The sequence below is a fragment of the Mustelus asterias genome, chromosome 7, assembly GCF_964213995.1.
Source record: "Mustelus asterias chromosome 7, sMusAst1.hap1.1, whole genome shotgun sequence".
NCBI lineage: Eukaryota > Metazoa > Chordata > Chondrichthyes > Carcharhiniformes > Triakidae > Mustelus > Mustelus asterias.
The window spans coordinates 101,947,700-101,967,268 of NC_135807.1; the positions used below are offsets into that span (position 1 = coordinate 101,947,700).

Genomic DNA, 19,569 nt, shown 5'->3' on the forward strand with positions numbered 1-19,569 from the left:
ATCTCAGGAAAGCAAGTGAAATGCAGATGGGCATGAGTGAATCAAAAGAATTACAAACATGCGGCAAATCAAGTTAGGGCTCAACATAATCACCTTGTGTTCCTAGTGGAGGGTATCACCAACCAATAGGAACCATGTATGTAAGAGCCTAACCCTTCAAAAATCTATGAATATCACAATGCGAGATCAACTGATCACTGTGGTGGAATGTTACAGGGTTCAAACTTTTGGATGCTCACCCTTAATGCTTGTTGGTACACTTTGTTTGGTCTCATGAGCAAAGTGTCCCCAATTAAGTAATTGATAGCTAGTTAGTGGAACAAATAAGATAATAAACATGTTTAATTTGTTCTGCCAGGGATGTCTCAGCCTTAGGCTGGCTCTGACAACATTAGTTTCATTAGAATATATTTTAAATTGCTGACACACTAGCAGCAGTGGGGTGGAGGTGGCAGTTCTGCTAACAACTGGCAAACCCAGAAGTAAGTAAGGGTAAAGTCGTCATAGTCCCATGACCATAGACTAGTGGTGATAAACTGAGGGGCAAGTTTTGAGAGGGCGGGGCCTTCATGAGTAACCTCAGTCAGTACGGAAATTGAACCCACGCTGTTGGCGTCACTCTGATCACAAACCAGTCATCCAGCCAACTGAGCTAAAGTAACCCCCGCAGAAGTAAGCGTAGCGCATCTGTCAATGTTTTTTTAACACAATCACTGCATTACCAGATTAGTTCCAAGTTTCTTATTTGAGCGAGTGAGCGTGATGGCAACCTGCACAAGTTGAATTTAATTCCAGTATTTAAAGGGAAGCTTCAAACATGAAATTCAATGGACTTTGGTGTTGGGAGGAGCAGAGGGAAAGAAGCTGACAGAGTGCACTCCACATGTTCAAAGCTTGTGCCTCGATCTAGTCATGCCTTCCTGGATGTTATGTTAGGGGCTCTTAGGACCTCCTGGATGATGTTCTTTCCTCCTGATGGGAGGAAGAAACCTGCTAATGAAACAAAACAATGTGTTGCTGGAAGTTGCCCATGACATAATGAGCAGAATGTAGTGCTATGCCCTTGGTTTCAATGCTGAACATGTTTTAATGTGCTAACCAGGGTGGGAGAGGTCAGTACAGTGATATGTCCACCTAAATTCTGATGTGTGTATCACACCAGACCCCAACTCTGCTTTCTCAAGCTTACCCCAGTACATCACTGCTCATACCAACTTACCTTGTAGATGCACCCATCTCTCTCTGTCCATGCACTTCCTCACATCCTCTTCCTCCACAACTGATATTCGCCCTCATATTTATGTAATATCATATCTCTCTCATATCACCTTCAACAAATGCTACCTATCTTTCTATCTACCGATCTTAACGATCTATCCACATAACTCTCCTCCTATCCTCCTTGTAGGAGGAGGGTACAGAACACAAAGGAAAAATAGTGAACCTCCAGCCAACCTTTAGTTAACACTTGCAGGTTTCAAGGTTCTGAGCATCAGTCGAATCTCAGTGAGCCTGGTTGTCGGAGATGGAAAGATGGGGATGTCCCAACCACCTGGTGACAAAATTAAATATCAGACAGCCACATGGCATTCAACACTCACTCACACTGACATGATGTCTGCAGCAAGTATAATATTATCATGTACACAGCGATCACTTAAAATATTCTTACTGGACAGTTTTATTCATGCCTTTCATCTCACAAGCATCATGGAGAAGGTGGGTTACGAGGATGATAGCTTCCCAGAGGAGGTCACTCCTCCTGAGGATACACTATCACAAGACTCGTACAGACCATACACCAACATCAGATACTCAGATTTAGGTGGGACGCGTAAGACAGGGAGTTGATTTTTGGCTCACGCACATCGCAAATAAATGAGCAGATGATGGGACAGGGATAGCTGTGAAGGGTCTGGGGCTGAGGCCTCAGAACATTGCAAGCTCTACTCAGCAGCTGCCAATGAAGAGTGCGCAGTACACTGGTGGGCTTTACAGCTGCAGGGTGCACCCTGGCAGAAAGGAATTGGACAAGTCCCTTTCAGACATGAGTGGCATGATGTTACAGGCCTTTGAGATGATGCCTTTGTCCATGGAAAGAATGACTACCTGCACAAAGCATCAAATATGTCAATCACATGAATGTCTGCAGGATTTTATCAATGGTCTGCTAACTATGAATGCACTTTATATACGATGAATGATACCCTAGCCCCCACCATTCCTCGCCTCACCTATTTGCAGCAAAGTGGTCTTCAGCCCATTGCTGGCTGTGAAGCGTAACTGGGCCATGAGAGGGATGATGGTGAACGGGGTGGTGGAATTGGGGATTTGACTCAAAGCACTCCCACTTCTCACCCATTACGATGCCTCCTCCCCCTGTCGGTACCCCACTTCCTGCCTCATATCCTTTTGGCTGAGTCTGTCTCTGCACGGTTACAGGTGAAGCAAACTTTGGTGGGCCCCTCACAGGCTCCAAAACCAAAGGATGTAAGCCAAAAACATCTCAGCAGTCAAAGCAGGGATTTACCAGCCTGCCTCCACCCCTGCTGAAACCAGTGGCTGTGCCACATAAACGTTCTAGGAAGGGGAAGAGTAGAGATTTGTAGTTTACTCAAAAGGGCGCACATAGGTGTGCTGTGCAATGTTAGATTGTTAAGTTTTGTCTCATTTTTCAGCTACATACATATTATTGATTTGTGCTACTTTCCACTCTTCCCCCAATTTTATTGCTGCCTGGCCAGTGGCCTTTTCACCTTTGCTGAATGGTCAAGCATGAGTTGAGGCCAAGCAGTGGGGTGCTGTGAAAGGGTTACTCACTTGTTTGTGTGGGGGGTTGGGGGGGGGGGGGGGATGGGTAGATGAGGGAAAGTGGTTTTCGCATGTGACTGTCAGAGCCACTGGTGGATTGTGGAACCTACATGGATTTCAGAACAGTGAGCGCATACCTGACAGGAATGTGCTGCTACCACATTGGCCAAACCGTGTTCTACCTTCTCCTCTGAATTGTCTGAAAAGTCTCTGTGCTTTCTTCCTCCTGCAGGTCCATAAACTGCTGCTGTGCAATGTGAGTCATTCTTGCCATTCAGGTGTGTGGTGAAGGATGCTTCCAGATCTATCCAGGCACCTGTAGCATATCTTCAGCATCCTGATGGCTTTTTTAATGGCACATCTAATTGATATATGGCTTTCATTTTATCATGGGAGATAGTAGCATAATGGTACCATTATTGGCGAGTAATCCTGAGGCCTGAACTAGTGACTTGAGTTCAAATCCCATCAAATCAACTAAATAAACATAGAGTAAATCTCAGTAATGGTGATCATGAAATTACCTGATTGTTGTAAAAACCCATCTGGTTCATGAATGTCCCTTCCCATGAAAAGGAATCTTCATTCTTACCCAGTCTGACCTACATGTGACTCCAGACTTACAGCAGTGTGCTTGACCTCTAACCACTCTCCGAATTGGCCTGGAGGCCACTCAGTTCTATTAAACCACTACAGAAAAGTCAAATAAGAATAAAACCAGAATTTACCACGTGGCATCAGCCTAGGCATTGGGTACAACAAAGGCACACCCTGCTCAGTCGACTCTGCTAAGACAGTCACTAACATGCTGAAACTGAGACAGGGCAAAGTCCAGTGAATTTCCAGAGGTGGAAATAGGCAACTAGTGCAAATATGCAACAGGGCAGGAGTACAAAGAGTTGACAGTGAGCTGGAGCTGGGTGTCTCACTATTTGTTTTCAACCTATTCATACGATGTGACTGTCAATGACCAGGCCAATTACCCCATCCCTAATTGACCTTGAAGATGGTCATCAGCCATCTTCTTGAGCTGCTGGTCCCGCCACTGTCAATGGGATTTCCCATTAACTGCACCCCATGCTGCTGGGAAACATGTGCTGAGAGTGCGCCATCGGTGGGACCAGAAGATCCCGTCAGCGTGAACAGCCGGAGAACTCTGGCCAAGCTTTCTTTTGCTCTGCAATCAGTCTAACAGCTTGCAGTTAGCCGAATATTTAATCTCATCCAGATAGAAGATTGAAAATGCCATTCTGTTTCGCACATGACTCCTAACAAGCTCATTAAGGAGCTTAAGGGTTTGTTAATTGGCAGCAAGAGGGTTTCCTGTTCCCTTACCCCTGCAAGGACCTTTGGAAATTACAAACTTTCTCAGGAGCAGTGGGATCCAGTGTTGCTCTCCAGAAATACAACTTTCAAAGCACACAGTCCTGTATTACTACCCCCACTGGCATTGAAAATCCCACCCCAATAATATGTTGATCTTAGCCTTAAATATGCTCAGTGATGAAGCATGCACAACACTCTGGGGTAGACCATTCAGTAGCTCACAAGCCTTCAGAAGGCTTGAACCAGGAACACAGTCTCAGAATAGGAGGTAGGCCTTTTAGGACTAAGATCAGGAGGAATTCCTTCACAATGGGTTGGTGAATCGCTGGAAATCTCTACAGCAGAGGATAGTGGAGATTCAGTGATTGAGCACGTTCAAAGCAGAGATTGTTAGATTTCTAGATACGAGTGACATCAAGGGATATGGAGATCGTGTGGGAAGCTGGAGTTGAGATAAAAAGCAGCCATGATCTGGTTGAATAGTGCAGCAGGCGTCTGTTCCTGTTCCTATTTTCCTTTGAGTGAAGAAATTTCTTCTCAACTCAGTCCTAAATAATCAACCCCTTATCCTGAAATTGTGCCCCCATGTTCTAGATTACTTAGAGTAGAGAAACAACCTCTCAGTATCTCTAACGTGTTGAGCCCCTTTAGAATATTGTATGTTTCAATGAGATCACCTCTCATTCTTCCAAACTCTGATAGGCCCAATTTACTCAGCCGCTCATTATCGGACAACCCCCTCATCCCAGGGACCATTCTAGTGAATATTTTGTTGTATTGCCTAAGGATACTGATGAAAGTTTGGGTTTTCTATTAAATTTCATGGAAGAAATTTACAAAAATCTAATAAATGCCTACGAGGCTTGGTCAGAATTTGATAAAGTTTGAAAGATGGCCAGTCATGCCATAGAGGAATATATCTTGCACTTTAACAGACTGTATGAAAGATTGAAGAAGTTCAATCTGGTGATTCGGTGCTTGGATTTAAATTGCTGGATTGTGCTAAGATGTCACTTATGGGCGGGCTCTTGTTCTTAACTGGCATTTGGTTCTTAGAATACATACCCCTTTGAATCAAATGCTTGCTGTTTTAATGAGATTTCTGGGAAGCAGTCATTTCCAGTAGCTTTGATTGTACAAATGGGACATTCAGTGTTATCACAGAGGATGGGGGACTCAATTATTGCGACCTTTTGAGATTGTTCACATATAGAATGCAGTACAACGGAAGAGTTACAGACAAAAAGACTGAAATTGAAGGCATTTTTTAGCAGACCTGGCAGAAGACAGTATTGAAGTAGCACTAATAGATGAATGAACCCCAGAAATGACCAGGGAACAATTAGCAGGTGCTGCAGATCTGATTCAAAATGTCATTATGCAATGAACTGCCCAAAGCAGAACAGCAGGGTTTTCATAGTGATGCGTGACACAGAGGTTTCATAAGTTGAAGATGATGATAATGATCAGACTGAGGGAGTTGTATTAATCACAAGAAGCTTTTGACCCAATGTAGTCTCCAGTGAGATACTCTTACTGTCTGGCAAACCCCTCATGAAAAGGACATAGAATGAGATAAAGCGATTGTTTTTGGGAAGTTAGTAGTAGATTTGCAGTTTACCAAATCAGACCTTTCCATTCTTTGAGAGTCAGTCTTCCATTGACATGAGACTTTAATGCAGTAGTAGCCATGGACTTAAAGGTGTGACACAAAGGCAAAAACATTTTCATTTTACATGTTGTAGACACGTCGTTGAATGGCATGGCCTGGATGTGGAGCACATAGATAGATATTCACAAAAAATCTCCTCCCAGATGGGACTGACGAGGATAAAGTCAGAGTATTAGCTCAATACTTTGGAGAGGGACTTGGAGATCAAGATGTTAAAGTGGACTCTCACACAGTAGGAAAAGTAATCCTGAAAATCTTCTTGGCTCTTTCAACCACATTCAGTCCATCAATATAAAAGCCACATTTTTGCTTTGCAAGGATAACACTTTCAGAGAGAAGTGATTTTGAAACTGCTTAAAAAGGCAAAGATATAGAAGGGAAGTTCTGAAAATTAAACAAATGAATGTTGCATCAAGAGTGTGGTATTTCTCAGTTAAGCCTGTCTTACTGAAAATAGGCTGTACTCAACTGAAAGTGAATTCAGCAATGTTCTGCTGGTACTATAATGGGAAAACTCTCGGGCATCTTTATGATGCATATTGATGATTTTTTATAGGGAGAGTTTTGTGAAATTTGAGCAATATGTTGTAAATAAGGTCAAAACGGAATTTAAAATTGAAAGTCAGACTTTAGGGATCTTTAAATATATAGGCTTAGACATTAAACAAAATAAGTTGGGAGTAACCTTGAATCAACTATCTTATTTGGAAAATGTTACCGATATCCCAGTAAATTATGTTAGTTTATCACAGGAAGATGATCTTATACCCAACATAGCAATAGAGCATTTAAGAAGCTTGATTGGACAGTTTAATTGGCTAAGCACTCAGACAAGATAGATACCAGTTTTGATATATTAGAACTAGGTATCGAAAGAAATACCTGATATATTAGAACTAGGTACTATGGTGAAACACTACTATTGAGGGTGTTTTAAGGGCAAACAAAACATTTTTAAAAAATATGGAGGAATGAACACACAAGTTTCCAAACTTGGAGAACCCAAAGGACATGAAATTAGTTCTTTTTAGTAATGCTTCTCGTGTTAACCTTCAGGATAGGTATTTAAGTATAGCTGGTTTTCTAATATTCTTCTTGGTGGTGAAAATGGAAAATGTTATCTCTTGGCATGGGAACTGTAATATTTAATTATTTTGTGTTTGATTATATGCGTCTGTGTACTATCGATGTTCACTGTGCTTGATTGGTTAAGGCTGGGTGTGTCATAGAGTAGTTTTATAGCACAGAAACAGGCCTGTGGACTTTGGGAAAAGTAAATAAAGTTGTAGAAAGAGCTGATTTGATTGATTTGATTTATGATTGTTACATGTATTAGTATACAGTGAAAAGTATTGTCTCTTGCGCGGTCTACAGACAAAGCATACCATACATAGAGAAGGAAAGGAGAGGGTGCAGAATGTAGTGTTACAGTCACAGCTAGGGTGTAGAGAAAGATTAACTCAATACAGGGTAGGTCCATTCAAAAGTCTGATGGCAGCAAGGAAGAAGCTGTTCTTGAATCCGTTGGTACATGATCTCAGACTTTTGTATCTTTTTCCCGACAGAAGAAGGTGGAAGACAGAATGCCCGGGGTGGGTGGGATCCTTGATTATGCTAGCTGCTTTGCTTAGGCAGCAGGAAGTGTAGACAGAGTCAATAGTGTCAGATTTGTGTACAAACTGGAGTAAAACCCACTGATCTTTTTAGCGGGAGTGTTAAAATGAATCTCCCACGCTCTGTGCATCACAGAGTGCATTAGTGTGAATCCCGTTGAAAGTCAGTGAGTGGAGCCTATTCCTGCTGGACAGGGTGGCAGCATAGCACTGAGCGGGCCACTGCGTGTGCGCTGATCTGTCATAGCGAAGCTCTGGCAGTGCAGCATCCCCGCTCTGCCAGACTCCTGATTGCTGGCCAGTTTGATTGTTGGCCAGCCCCGCAACCCACACCCCCCCTCCCTCCCCTTGCTACAGCACGATCACTGCCCCCTCAAACATGCTGGGCCAGCCTTGACCCCCTTCCTCCTGGCCTCCAGCCTGCCTCGATGTCCACCCACCCCCCCCTCACAGCCCCAATCTTCCGATTTTACCCCCCCCCCCCCCCCCCCCCCCCACCCCGATGGCTAGCCCTGGTCGCTGGTTTCCCTCTCTTTGTTACTTAGTTCAAATGCAGAGTGGCAGCAGGACCCACCACCCCCACAATTCACCCCCATCAGCCCCCCATTAGGCCCTGCCCCTTGGCACTGCCTGATGCCCCCTGGGCATTGGCACTTTGCCCATTGGGCATTGCCAGGGGGCCCAGGCTAGCACTGCCAAGGTGGCAATGCCCAGGAGGGGGGTGGGGAGAGACGCTAGTGGGCCCAGAGATTTCAGTCCTGGGCCCGCTAATGGGACTTAAATTGTATGGAAATTAGAAACACTGGCTTTTGTAGAAACAATAGATTTGGGGTTTTACTTATCAAACAATTTGGGGAAGTTCTGTACAACGTATGTTCTGAGTTTGTCCATTGAATGTTAGATAGGTAATCATTCTCTGTGGAATAACATACATTTGACAGAAAAAATGTTCAGGATTGAATTTACCAGTGTGATAGAGATGCTGGAAAAGTAACAAAATCCCCAAAATAAAATGAGTTAACACAAGTCATCAATTGTTGGATTGCAATATAAAAATGAATGCTTACACAAAGGGACTGCTGGGCGACCTAGACCAGAAATGACTGTCTAATGATGTGGTGTACAGAAAATGTAAAATCCCTTTTTTCTCTTTCCCTTTGATTTGTTTTGAAATATTGTTTCTTTGTTATAAAGGTTTGTTTAAAAGATAAGTGAGGAATCTGTTAATTGCATGTTAGTTGTACTAGGTTAGGGATATACAATTTGAGGTCATGAATTAATTAAGTAGCTTGAGCATATATAAAGAGAGACTTATGGGAGACTGGGTGTTGGTTAAGAAGGAGGCAGACATTTGTAATGTTGCAGTCTGTAAATAAACCCAGTGTTAAATAAAAGATTGGCAATTGCTTTCCTACTTCATGAAAATTCTCTCAATTCTGATAAGATTTGTAAATTGAACATGTCATTCCATCATTAAAGACCGGTGAGACAGGGAATCTGGGGAATTAAGAAATCTGATTTTGGGAAATTAGTAGTGTTTAATTAAGAATAGGGTGACTGAACACCTTGAACATTTTCAGCATGATTAGTAACAGGTAGGTCATACCTGTTGAATATGATTGCAATTCTTGAAGAGGTGACTGAAGTAATGGACTGGAGAATGTCAATGGATGTTAATTACATTGACTTCCAAATGACATTTGATTAAGCCCCTCATAAAGCAGTTATCTGATGTTGAATCTCATGGAATTGAAGACAACTTGTTCACCTGGTTAGGCAATTGGATGAATGGCAGGAAACAGGCAGCAGGATAATGCCAGAAAGAGATGAGTGGTGTCTTGCAAAGATCTCTGTTGAGGCTCCTGAATTATTCATTGTATTTAACAATGAATTTAATAATGGGATAGAAAGCTACACATCTAATTTTTCTGATATCACAAAGATAGGTAGCATTGTAAGCAGTGTAGATGGAAGTGTATAATTACAAAAATGTACTGATAGATTAACTGAATGGCAGAGCAGTGGCAAATAAATTCAATATAGGCAAATACTTGGATCTAAAGTGGATAGAACACAATAAGTTTTAAATGCTTAGAATTTAGAAATAGTGGAGATCTGAAGATATTTGAGAATCCATAAGCTTGAGCTTATCCAAAATTCTGCTGCCCATGTCCTTCACTCAATTTTGAAATTCTCATCCATGTTTTAAAATTTCACCATTATCTCTCACCTCCTTATCTCTCTAATCTCCTCTAGCCCCAGAAACAATCTGAGATATCTGTATTCGGGGCAGTACGGTGGCACAGTGGTTAGCACTGCTGCCTCACAGCACCAGGGACCTGGATTCGATTTCTGGCTTGGGTTACTTTCTGTGCGGAGTCTGCATGTTCTCCCCGTGTCTGCGTGGGTTTCCTCCAGGTGCTCTGGTTTCCTCCCACAGTCCGAAAGATGTGCTGGTTAGATGCATTGGCCATGCTAAATTCTCCCTCAGTGTACCCGAACAGGCGCCAGAGTGTGGCGACTAGGGAATTTTCACAGTAACTTCATTGCAGTGTTAATGTGAAGCCTACTTGAGACACTAATAAATAAACTTTAACTTCTAATTCCGGCCTCCTCAGCATTCCCCAATTTAATTGCTCTATCATTGTGGTCGCTGTGCCTGCAGCTCATTCCTGAAACCTTTCTGCCCCTTTACCACTCTTTCCTCTTTTAAGACTCTCCTTAAAGCCTACTCTTGGCCAAAGCTTTGGTCATCTGCCCTAATATTTCTTTACGTGGCTCAGTGTAACTTTTTGCTTTATAAAACTCCTGTGAAATGCTTGGAGACCTTTTATTACATTAAGGGGACAATGTTAATACAAGTTTCTGTTTATCTCTAAACATGCTTATCTGATAAAGATGGACATTTAGGAAGTATATTTGCCCCTTTATTTACTTCATTTCTTCATTTACCTTATTTGTACTTTATTGGTTGTAAAATGCTTTGGGATGTCCCGTAGCCATGAAAGGCACTATATAAAAGCAATTCTCTTTCTTTATGCTTTCAAGTTTGTATCCTGTCAATTTATTGGGAACATAGAGTCATAGAGGTTTACAGCACGGAAACAGGCCCTTCGGCCCAACTTGTCCATGCTGTCTTTTTTTTAAACCCCTAAGCTAATCCCAATTGCCCGCATTTGGCCCATATCCCTCTATACCCATCTTACCCATGTAACTGTCTAATGCTTTTTAAAAGACAAAATTGTACCTGCCTCTACTACTACCTCTGGCAGCTTGTTCCAGACACTCACCACCCTCTATGTGAAAAAATTGCCCCTTAGCCTTCTACGCTCCAGAGAAAAAGGTCCCAGTCTATCCAGCCTTTCCTTACAACGCAAACCATCAAGTCCCGGTAGCATCCTAGTAAATCTTATCTGCACTGTTTCTAGTTTAATACTATCCTTTCTATAATAGGGTGACCAGAACTGTACACAGTACTCTAAGTGTGGCCTTACCAATGTCTTGTACAACTTCAACAAGACGTCCCAACTCCTGTATTCAATGTTCTGACCAATGAAACCAAGCATGCCGAATGCCTTCTTTACCATTCTGTCCACCTGTGACTCCACTTTCAAGGAGCTATGAACATGTACCCCTAGATCTCTTTGTTCTGTAACTCTCCCCAATGTTCTACCATTAACTGAGTAAGTCCTGCCCTGGTTCAATCTACCAAAATGCATCACTTGAACATTATTGATAATCTTGGATTGAATCTGAGAACTGAATATTTCTGTCTCTGATTTAAACTTTGATTTCACTGAATGCTCCACCAGATGTTTCAGTTTGGTGTGACTTGAATCATCTATTCAGTTTGCCGTGAGTAAATGAGCAACAGAATTGAAACAAAGCTGCATCAAAATTCTTTGTTTTAATCGTCTTATGAATAAAATGCTGCATAAAATTGAACCAGCCCAATGTATCTGGTTGCATTATACTTGTAGTTTTTAATCAATGGTGTCTCTGAGCTGGAGTGTGAGCTCTTAGGATCCTCTTTGCTCGGTGTAAAGATGCCAACTAATACAAGGATTAGTGTAACATTAATTTGGCTTCTTTATTTGAAGATGAGATTATTTTGGGATAATGTTCAGAGGAGACTGTGGGGCACATATCTGACTTCCATCGCTGCTGCTTTTAGACTGCGCACAAATCATGGGATGACTACATCATATCCTGTGTAGTGACTGACAGTATTTTAAGATATCTCCTGAAAACTGCATGTTATCATAACACAACATGAGGTAACTTGGGGAATTTCCAAATGTGTCTACGCTTTTAACTAATTGAGCCACCAGCTTGTATTCTACACTTGATTGCTACATTGAGCAGAATTTTATTGAACAGACCCACTCACAGCAGGAGGAGTGGCAGCAGGTCGGGAACCTGTTTGCTTCAGCAGCGTGCTTTGCCATGTCTATTTAATTCAGCCACAACATTAACATCCAGTTTCTGGGTTAACCAAACAAGGACAGAATATAAAGGTGATGAAAACCTGTCAATGAAAGGCTTTTTATTTCGAGGGACCTTGGCAGAGTTCAGTTGAGCTGCATTCTACATTGCTGCTGAAGGCTAGAGTAAGGAGAAGAATGGAAGGAGATATGGGGAGTCTGCCTCTTTCCTTCTCTGAATCTTCCCTGGAGGTGATGCCAGAAATGTTCAGGGCCTGAAGGGATGTGCTGTTTCCTGTGGACAGGAGGAAGAGGCCAGCTACACACCCAACAGGCATTGCTGATACTTTTGGGGGATGTTAGCTACAGGAATGTGGTCTCAAGGATATGGTTCCAATGTCACAAAAAGTTAATTGACCTCATTAGGTTAGGAAAGGCGAGTGATATAGCATTTTGCACGTGCCAGATTCGAGTCTCCGACTTCTCCATTATTTTCCTGCAAATTACTCAGTAGAACAACATGCTTTGCAACTCCACTCATTCCTTTGTCTCCAGGCACCTCCTCAAATCTCCATCTGAACAGCCACCATTGATACTCGGCCTCATCTGAGTGCCATCCCACACTCATCACTCACAGCCATCCTTCAGAAATACTGTCATTCATTCATCTGCACATACTGTACTTCTCACACACATTACTCTCTGCTTTCTCTCATTGCAGGTGAAGAGAGTGCCCAACTAAAAGGAGAGATAGAGAACCGAGGGTAGCTCTGCACATCTTGATCACACTGAAGGAGAATGTCTTGAGGATTGGGAGGCTGGCACAATCATTTGGCACCAAGTGACAGGATGAGATAAATCGTATTTAAATTTATGAGAGTCCTTTGAAGATGGAATGAGCACCTTAAATAAAAGTGGAAGTAGCATGTTTGGATTTCGGAAAGGTATTCAAAAAGGTGCCACATAAAAGTTTACTGCGCAAGACATGAGCTGATGGTGTTGGGGTAATAACTTAATGTGGATAGAGGATTAGCTGACTAACAGAAAATTGAGAGTTGGGATAAAAGGGTCATTTTTATGTTGGCAAACTAAAACTAGTGCGATGTCACAGGGATCAGTGCTGGGGCCATAGCTATTTACAATCTATGTTAATGATTTGGATGAAGAGATTGTTGTAGTCAATTCTGCTGACAATACAATAAAAATAGGAAAGCAAATTGTGAGGAGGTCACAAGGAATCTGTAAAGAGAAATTGATAGGTTAGTTGGAAGGTGGAATATAATGTGGGAAAACATGAAGTTTTCCACTTCAGTAGGATGTTTAGGAAAACAAATATTATTTAAATGCAGAGAGACTCTGGGTGTTCTTGTACTGGAAATGCAACATGTTAGCATGTAGGCACAGCAAGTATTTAGGAAAGCAAATAGACTGCTATTGCATGGGGTTGAAATATAACAGCGGGGAGGTCATGCTAAAACTGAATACAGTATTGGTAAGACCACATCTAGAGTGCTGGATGCAGTTTTAATCTCCCTACTGAAGGAAGTTTTACTCGCATTGTGACAGTTCAGAGAAGGTTCACCAGGTTGATTCAGGGAGTTGTATAACGAGGAAAGCTTGAGCCAATGCTCATTGCAGTTTAGAAGAATGAAAGGTAATTAGTTTGGAACATATAAGATTCTGAGAAGACCTCAGAGTAGATACAGAAAGCATGTTTTTCCTCATGGGGAATCTAAAATGAGGGAGAAAACTTAACGGTTGCTCATTTAAAATGGAGGTGAAGAGGAATTTCTTCTCTGAGGGTCATGCATCTTTGAAATTCTTTACCCCAGTGGAGACCGAGTCATCGAATCATAGAATCATAGAAACCCTACAGTGCAGAAAGAGGCCATTTAGCCCATCGAGTCTGCACCGACCACAATCCCACCCAGGCCATACCCCATAACCCTACATATTTACCCACTAATCCCTCTAACCTACGCATCTCAGGACACAAAGGGGCAATTTTAGCATGGCCAATCAACCTAACCTGCACATCTTTGGACTGTGGGAGGAAACCGGAGCACCCGGAGGAAACCCACACAGACACGAGGAGAATGTGCAAACTCCACACAGACAGTCATTGGATATATTCAAGGCTGAGCTAGAGAGATTCTTGAACTCAAGGGGAGTCACATGTTATTGGCATCTGATCGGAAAGTGGAATTAAGGCCAAGATCAGATCCTATATGATCTTTTGAATGGTGAAGCAGACTTCAGGGGTCGTATTATCTATTCCTGTTTCTATTTCTGTTCTTTTATTATGCTGCCATTTGCCACATGGCATTGACTCATTCCGAATTGTCGTTGCTACTCGCTGAAATATCAGAAAATGCACAATTTACACTTCGAACCTTTTCCACTTTTCAGTTCTAATCAATGTCTTTCATCTCCTATAGATCCTTGAAGGGTTACAGAGGGAGGAAGCCAAAGAGTCCTCACAGGAGGATGAATAGTGTGAGGATGCACTGTCACGTGATTCTTGTGCACCCTCTCCCAGTGCAGAGGTACACATCTCAGTGGGTACTGCAGTAGTGATGGTTAGGTCACCACATGGTGAGGTGCAAGTCACGTGAGCAGGTGCTGGCGACATAGGCAGCATTGAAGAATCCCTGTCAGAAGGTGCAGATACTCCAAGTGCTCTTCAGCTGGATATAGTCTTGGGAGTCATCCACAAAATGGGAACTTCCAGAGCAGCAATGGGAAATGTGTGTGCTTCTGTCAGTATCTCCAGAGGCAGTGTGCACACGTGGAGAGACTGGAAGAAGCATTTCTAGCGTGAATGCCGTGATGTCTCTGGCATTTGTACTGAATTTTGTCTCCATGGAAAGAGGGGCCAGCTGCATGGAGAATCAGATGCAGCAGGTAACTGAGTGTATGCTGACTCAGATCAATGGCGTACACACACAGTAAGCCACTTTCCACAGGATGGAACAAAGCATTGCTGGGTGGCTCAGCACTTCACTGACATGCAGCCAAGTGCTGTTCAGTTCTTAGCGAGCTGAGAAGTGCAGGTGGACCACGTTGAGTATAAAGGACTGAAGGCAGCAGGGACTTTTCCCAAGGCATTGTGACAGCTTATCCTTTGTGGCCGTTTGTCAGACGGAGCCCCACATGCTGTCTTTTGCCCCGTGACCAACTCTGCCCTCAGGGGCTCCAAAACCCAGAGATCGCCCACCTCGTGCATCTCATCTGTCAGAGCAGAGGCACAATAATCTTGCTTCTAGCTCCCTGAAAGCGCAGGAATTGCACCACAGCAGACTAACAGAAAGTGGATGAAAAGGACTTAGTTGCATGAGGAGATTCACTTAGATGAGTATAACAATGTTCATGGCATTATATGTTTATTTTAATGAATCAAGCATTTTATTTGAACTCTTCATTCTGCCATACATTTGTTTCCTCCCTGCATTTCAAATGGATAGCAGTCTTTAGCTGAATGATATGCCCACATTGGATGACGAGGATTAACTGTGAATCTAATAGTTGGAGTTTTGACTCTGAAAAAGATTGATGTTGGTGAGGGCGGTGCAACCACAGAGTTGATAATTGTACTGCCATCCAGCCTCACGTGCTGAGTTTGCAGGAACATGTCTGTATAAAACTGCTGCAGGCTTCTCTGGGAGCCAGAAGAATAGCTGCACCTGTCCCCGACCAGCCTCTCTTTCCTCCTCCTCCTCAGAGGATGCTAAGCAGTCTGTACCTTCCAGTTTCTGCACCTCCATTCCTCTCTGCAGTGCAATATCGTGTAAGGTCACCATAACCATTCTAGGGACCCTGGTGCATATTGAAGGATGCCTCCAGATCTGTCCAGGCACATAAATTGCATTTTGAACCAACTGCTTGCTCAGTAATCACCCTTGTAGTCATGTGGCTCCTGTTGAAACTATCCTCTGGTGTGCAGGAGCCAGCAGTCAGTTCCTCAGAGGATAGCCCTTTCCTCTAAGGAGCCATTTGCTCACACTGCACTGAGAGGAAAAACCCTATGGGAAATGTCACTGTCAAAGAATGAAGGTGGCATAGCAGCTTCCAGGATATCTTGTCCAGGCATGTATTCTAACCTTCCAGTGGCCACATGCAAGCTGGACATTGAGAGAGTGATAAATATTCCAAGTTAATCTGAGCTCTCATTCATTGCCATGAGTGTTCAGACAATTCCTATTCCCTTGGGAATCCAGCCACTGGAGCAATTCTGAGAGCCTTCCTGTGTCTGTCTGGCCTCGTCACTGTCAACGTGAACTAAATTGGTGACCTGGGCAAACAGCATCAATCATCTGGCAGATACAGTTATGGGAAGCAAATTGTGAAATCTTGCCGATGTCACCAGCAGATCCTTGGAAAAAGACAAAACTGAAGAAATTCAGGGCTTTGGTGACTTGGTGGCCCCTTGGCAATGCACATCCACCTAGCCCTCTGACAAGGGGACCTTGTTCCAGAAGGTTGCCGATGCAAGCAATGACCTGCTATGCATGCCTGAGTTTCCTAAGGCGCTGTTGCTGTATCATGTCAAGGAAGCTGACCCTGGTCTGTATACTCTGTGCTAGAGGTATTTTTCATCGAGACTGAATTCCTTTGTCCATCCCCTCTGTTCTGTGGAGTGACACGCAGCTGTAGAGAAGGAAACTGTTGTTGTTGTGCTGTGCTGTTGGTGTGGATGTGATGGCTCCCATTATTCCTCACTGAAGGTCCATGCTATAGCTGCATTGGATTCTCCCATACAGTGAAGACTGACAACAGGGAAATTCAGATCAACTTGAGTGAGGTTGAAGGCAGGTGAAATGACTTCCAAACGTTGGCAATCACCTGTAAAACAGTGAAATGAGCTCCTTGAACAAGTGCTGTGAGTACAAGCCTTTCACACGGGCAGGACAGCAGCTGCGCAATTTCACTGTTCAGAAATGTTTTCAAAGCTGTCTGCTTCATTGATGAATGATTCCATAGAGTTCAGGAACCCTACAGTGCAGAAGGAGGTCATTTGACCTTTCGAGTCTGCACTGATTCTTCAAAGGACCTAGCAGAGGTCGGTTTCGGTGCTTTTGGAACCTTGAAATCGACGTGAGTTGGGATCCTGCTCTGTCCTGCCTTGCTCCGGCTTTCTCCAGGGCAGCTTCTGAGTCCAGAGGGAGCCCTGTAGGTCTGGTGGGGAAGCAATTGAGCTAATTAAAAAGACAATTAAGAGGTTTGCCACCTCTGGATTTGCTCTTTCCCACCCAACACAAGTTTCATTCTATATCTGTAACTTGCCTGGTTGGAGAAGGCAAATGCACATTGGAAACGTATTGTTGAGTGAAACTGACTTGACAGCAACAGTATAAAGGCTGAAATAGGCAAGTCCATAGTTAGCCACAGTGAAGGCTGGTGTTGAGAGGAGCAGTTAGAATAGAATATCTGCAGTGCAGAAAGAGGCCACCTGGCCCATTGCGTCTGCACCAGGCTACACCCATTCTTTCAGTCTAAAGGATTCCATTGTGATCAGCAATTTTGTCCAGTGGTAGTCATTGCTTCTGAAGTTGTTGTCTCTGTCACTATGGCTGCTGAGCTGGAGCAAGCAGTCCAACAACTTCAAAATGTCTCAGCAGCCATAGTGACAGAGACAACAACTCCAGAGGCAATGGCTACTGCTGTCTTCTCTATAGCCACATGCAGCTGATGGAAAATTGGGGCTGGACACGGTCATGCACTTCAGAGGAGGTGATAACCCCTGCAATGGTCAGCTTCCTCAATCTCTCCAATTGGGTGTGTCTCAGAAGGCTCAGGCTTTGTGGCAGATAGTCAGAAGCATCTGGCCTCCATGCAAGAGGAGCAGGAGGCCACCCATTGGTCCTGGTTGTCAAGCTGACCAGAGTGCTCAGAGTTGTTCTACGGATCAGCTGGTTGTAAAGCAAGTGTCTGTATTGAAAAAGTTAACATGGGATTGGGTAAGGTGCCACCCATAATATATGTAGAGGAACACATGACCCAGTGCTAGAGGACAGTCCTGTGCTGCACAGACGCGTGGAGAGCTAAGCATGGAATCAGCTCCTAGCTTGTACTATATACATATAGACAGCAAAAGGTCTCAGTAGTTAATAAACATAAGAACATAAGAAATAGGAGCAGGAGTAGGCCATCTGGCCCTGCGAGCCTGCCCCGCCATTCAACAAGATCATGGCTGATCTGAAGCGAATCAGTTCCACTTACCCACCTGCTCCCCATATCCCCTAATTCCCTTATCGATCAGAAAACTATCTACCCGTGATTTAAACACTCACTGTTAAACTATACAAACCTCAGAAACTCTTCATGACACCTATCAGAATTACAGAATTGTTATGGTGCAGAAGGAAGCCATTTGGCCCATTGTGTCTGCACCAGCTCTCCAAGCAAGCCATAGAACCATAGAAACCCTACAGTGCAGAAAGAGGCCATTCGGCCCATCGAGTCTGCACTGACAGTAATCCCACCCAGGTCCTATCCCCACATGTTTACCTGCTAATCCCTCTAACCCTCATATTTACCCACTAATCCCTCTAATCTACACATCCCAGGACACTAAGGGACAATTTAGCTTGGCCAATCAACCTAACCCGCACATCTTTGGACTGTGGGAGGGAACCAGAGCACCCGGAGGAAACCCATGCAGACACGGGAGAATGTGCAAACTCTGCGCAGACAGTGACCCGAGCCGGGAATCGAACCCAGGTCCCTGGAGCTGTGAAGCATCAAGACTTAGTGCCATTCCCCTGCCTTTTCTCCTTACCCCTGCACACTGTTTCTGTTCAAGTAATCGTCTCGTGCCCTCTTGAATACCACACTTCCAGGCAGAACATTTAAGACCACTCACTGTTTTTTCTCACATCACATTTGCTTCTTTTGAAAATCACTTTCAATCTGTACCCTCTTGTTTTTGATCCTTTTACGAGCGGGGACAGTTTCTCCCCGTCTACTCTGTCCAGTCTTCTCTTGATTTTGAACATCTCTGTTAAATCGCCACTTAGCCTTCTTCTCTGCAAGAACAGTCCCAGCCTCCCCAATCTATCCTCGCAACTGAAGTTTCTCATCCCTGGAACCATTTTATAAACCTCCTCTGCACTCTCTCCAGTACATTCACTTCCTTCTTAGTGTGACACCCACAGCTGTACACAATATTCCAGCTGATGTCTACCTATATACAACATCTTACAACATGGTGGCAGTTATCAGAATAACCCAGGAGCTCTCAGAGACTGGAGAAGAAATTTTAAACCTGGAAGGTTGAAAAAGCAGCAAACTAGAAGCAAAGGAACAGAAGAGATTGCCAGAGAAAAGTTCCAAAGCAAGATTGGAAACAGAAGTCAGAAAAAGAACTCCACCCTGCAGCAGGAGGCCTCACTGAATCCTGTGGAAGTTCGGCTTCAAAAACCAAAGGGCACAGAGTCAGAGGACCTGACAAAGAGGAGCTAAAAAACAAGCCTAAGTTCTTGAATGAGCTTTCGAAAACTTTGAAACCAGAAGCAGTGAAAATTACCGTTTTGGAATGCACCAGGAACACCCCGAGTCAGCACCTAACCACCGGGCATCCAATCTCACTCTGAACAAAATAAAATTCAAAAATAATCAGTTAGCTAGTAAAATTTGATGACTTCTTTATTAATCAAGTACGAGCTAATCAGGCACAGAATTGTCAGAGTGCTGGATGATGCACTCTCTGACAGACTCCAAATTA

General features: G+C 43.5%; 1 protein-coding gene across 27 annotated transcripts in view; it reads left to right on the forward strand.

Moving 5' to 3' along the window:
* The window catches only part of LOC144495881 (cAMP-regulated phosphoprotein 21-like), a 751,410-nt gene that overhangs the window by 234,929 nt on the left and 496,912 nt on the right, over nt 1-19,569 (forward strand). The window contains exon 6 of one of the 27 annotated variants that reach the window (XM_078216585.1): nt 14,285-14,392. The exons of 25 other annotated variants lie outside the window; for them this stretch is intronic. The gene's annotated coding sequence lies outside the window, so the exon portion shown is untranslated. Of the gene's footprint in view, nt 1-12,656; nt 12,791-14,284; nt 14,393-19,569 lie in introns of those variants that run through there. One more of the 27 variants, XM_078216586.1, reaches the window with a different exon arrangement.